We start from the raw sequence: 4,186 nt of genomic DNA on the forward strand, positions 1-4,186 counted from the left end.
CACCGCACTATGTGTCCGGAACAACGAGCGCCACTTCCGCTTTACGTCACTGCGCAAAACAGCTCAAGTCATTGCGGCGATGAGACGGACGCCAGGTAGCACTGGTGTGATCCACTGCCATTGGTCACATCTGTTCTTTAATCCCAACGACTGGCTGCACTAGAATTTTTTATTAAAAGTCTTAAATCCTTCATTAGAAAGGTAGGTATCAATATATGTATCAATACTGAACCGATATATGTATCAATACTGAACCGATATATGTATCAATACTGAACCGATATATGTATCAATACTGAACCGATATATGTATCAATACTGAACCGATATATGTATCAATATTGAACCGATAATGTTACATATCAACATATTATTATTTGTCACTGGAGCAAAGTATTCTCATTCTTTTCCTGTACCCGTATTCTAAACACGAAAAGTATTTTTTGATACAAAAAAAGAAAGCAAACAAACAAACAAACAAACAAACAAAAACAAACAAAAACGAACAAAACGTCTGTTACTCCTTGCAAGTAAAACTGATCTAAAGTTCGTTCTCCGAGTTTATTTGCTGAAGAATTTACCTAGCGTTAACAGACTTGGGGGCAGGCTTAATTGCTTTAAAGTACGATGGGCCCCACGGGGTACTCTGTAATTGGATTATCATTCTACGTCACATGTTGGAATATTGGAAGCAGGGCCAAGCACGGGGGGGTGGCCCGGTCCCCTCTGCGCTCATCGGCCAAGTCCGTAATCATTAGTTCTTAGTCTTCTAAAAGTGCTGCTCACCTGAAAGAGCGAAGGGAGGAGACTGAAGGCAGTTCAACATTGAAAACATGGATTCAAAGCTCCAACAAGCAAGCAGGTAAATCATCATTAGAATATTTAGCTGTTTGTCACACTTTTATGTTGGGACCCGAGGTCTCGGGTTCCTGTTTGTCTTTTATTTTGGTACATCAGTTCCTCTTGCCCCAGTCTCTATCCCAGGTAGCTTTGTCCTGTTTGTTCATTAGTTTGATTACTTTCACCTGTGTCCTTGGTTCTGTGTATATATGTCCCCTGCATTCCTTTGTTCTTTGTTGAAGCATTAATATGGTTATTATGTATGATGGTTACTGCCGAAGGTGCTTTTCCCAATCTGCCTACCTGCCTGTCCGCCGAGTAGAGGAGGATATTTGTGATTTGCCTGAGCCCTGGATGATTCAGGGGAAATAAAGCCGGTTTGTGTTCCGTACGTGGGTCCTATCTCTCCTCCTTCATCATACTCCACACCGAACCATAACATTTTAAGTCTTATAATTAAGTATATTTCCTTTTATAATCATTTAGGCCTATCTGACATTAATCTAGGCTATAACACATCATTATTTTATTAAAACCATGTCAATAGTACGCATAAAGATAGTTAAAGTCATTAATATTCTAAATGAGATTTATGGTGTATAATAGTAAATTAAATGTGTAATACTTATATTTGCATTGAAGATGAGGCAGAAGCAGGCTCAGAGAGTGACGGAGAGCCCACTGAGCATCAGCTAAATCAGACAGGTACAGATAAGGCTGTTAATCTGGTAGGGATGTGCTAGAGTTTGATACAAAGAAAGATAGACATTCAATTATTTGAATGAAAAAGTAATTACAACAGCATCAACTGAATTAGCTCAAAGCCTTACAATTGTATTTACAATATGATTGAAAATTGTTTGTTATTCATTCTCTATATTAAGATGAAACTACCCCAGAGTCAACTCAGCAAAGTAAAGGTGATGGTCTTGGAACTGAGCCAGAGACAGAAAATGTTCAGATTGAGAAAGAAAGGCATTACAATGAGACAGAGAGGGAAGAGACAGAGGCAGAACAGGAAGATATGGAGAGTGAGGCACCCACCCACCTTGTGCCCCTTTTTTTGGTTTGGGCCACTGTCCCTCAAAATGTCTGTGCACGGCCCTGGAGTGAGGACTAGGGAAGCTGGAATTCTTCCAAATACAGAAGGCAGAGACTGCAGTGCTGTTTATATCCACTAGATGTCCTCAGTGTGTCAAAAACTGTTTGTCTTGATAACTTCAGCCAACAAAAAAACTTGTAAGTGGCATGTTGCTATATTGTCACAGTGTAACAGCATAATATAAAACATTAGTCTTTTGTATTATTGTAAAATGTAAAATAAAATGTATTGACTTTAGATCTGCCAGGAAAAGCACCCCCTCATTTCTCCCACTAAGAAGGTGTCACATCCACGAAACCCACCCCACTAAACAGCATCAGTCCTATAAGTAAAGAAAAGAGTGGATAAGAGAGTGACCATTAGACTGTCCAATCAGAGAAATCTAATTCAAATCCCTTGTAGACAGGTAGTTTCAACTTGCAGTGCTCAATGTCACATCTTTATGTAACAAATAATTTTTTAACAATAATTTTATTTCCTCTTAAAATCTTAATTTTATGTTTTTAACAGAAACATGGTTAGATAGCAGGACAGGAAATGCAGTTCTTATTGAATCCACCCCTCCTATTTTCAAATTTCTTTCAGAAACACGAGAAAATAAAAAGGGTGGTGGCGTCTGTGCCTTTTTTAGGGATAATATGGTTACCCACAGGCTGTCATTTGGGGAGTTCTTATCATTTGAGTATGCATCTTTAAAAATGGAGTTAAAAATATCTCCCTCTGTACTTTTTATAATCATTTATGAGCCTCCCCAATGTTCAATCATTGATGATTTTACTGAGATGCTTTCAGTTGTCTTCACAGAGTTTGACTGTTAGTTATTACAGGTGATTTTAATATTCATGTGGATCAGACCTGTTACAGAAATACCAAAGAACTTTCTGCCGTCCTTGAAACCTACAGCCTTAGTCAGCATGTTAGTGAGCTGACCCATACCAGAGGTCACACTCCTAGTTATCACTAAGGGTGTTAACGTTTCAAATGTCACTGTGACTGATGTTGTTTTGTCTGATCATAGTTGATTTGTCCATAATTCCCAAAGATGCAACTGGACCTACATTTGTTCAGAAAGAACACATAAATGATAACACCAGGACACTGTTTATGGAGATTTGAAAGTACCACTTTTTTTTTGAAGATTGCTCCTGTTAAAGATAAAGCAATCAGGAACAGGCAAAAGGAGAGATGGTGACTGGGTCAGGGCACAGAAAAGGGAGTGCCGGAAGGCCGAACTAAAATGGCGTAAATCAAATCTCCAGGTTCATTGTGATATTTATAAACAGATGTTGTGTGTGTTCAATGAAACTCTACGTAGAAAAAGAGAAATGTATTTTTTTGTGAAATCATCAACAACAGCAGTAACAACTCACATGTCCTGTTTGCTACAGTGAGTAGGTTGACAAACCCTCAGTCTCCATTGCCATTGGAACTAATTTCAACATCTAAATGCAATGAGTTTGCTTTATTTTTTAATGACAAGGTTCAGGGTATTAAGCTGGGTATTAAGGAGACACTTGCTAGAACTGGCACATTTTACACCTGTCAATGACAAAACAGTTGAAGAGATCATCTCCAGTCTGAGTTCATCCACCTGCTGACTAGATGTTTTACCCACTAGATTTCTGAAATCAGTACTAAGCAGTTTGTTACCACAACTCACTCAGTTAGTTAATAACTCATTACAGTCTGGAACATTTCCAAGGGCCATGAAAACTGCTGTCATCAAGCCTCTCATGAAGAACAGCAGTCTTGATGCCACAGTACTGAACAACTATTGGCCCATATTGAACCTGACCCCAGCCTCCATCGATCTTGTTCCTGTGCTGCTATGATAAGTGCCCTGAGCACTAGTGCTCTAGTGATATCAGCCACTTCTTCTATCTGTTGGTGGTACATACCGTGCAGGGGTTTCTCCTGCCATGATGGTTCTTGCTCCTCTTCCTCTGCATTGCAAAAAAGTAAAGAACAGCCTAAATCTAAAGAACTCCAGGAAGTGCTGAAAGACGTCTAGTATGACGTAACACATTATTTAAGATAACTTCAGGAAAGTCTCCCCAAAAGAGTTCAGGTTGTGTCATGGGAGGTCACTAAACACTGACACTTTCCTCAAGAAGCATTTTTTTTTCTAAAAATTATGTTCTTTGTGTGTGTGTGTATGTACATATTTCCTGTATTTTTTTTTGTACCTTGATAAAGAGACTGAAAATTAGATATGGATATATCTGTCACATGACAATCGCAATC

The sequence above is a fragment of the Mastacembelus armatus genome, chromosome 8, assembly GCF_900324485.2.
Source record: "Mastacembelus armatus chromosome 8, fMasArm1.2, whole genome shotgun sequence".
NCBI classification, from domain to species: Eukaryota; Metazoa; Chordata; class Actinopteri; order Synbranchiformes; family Mastacembelidae; genus Mastacembelus; species Mastacembelus armatus.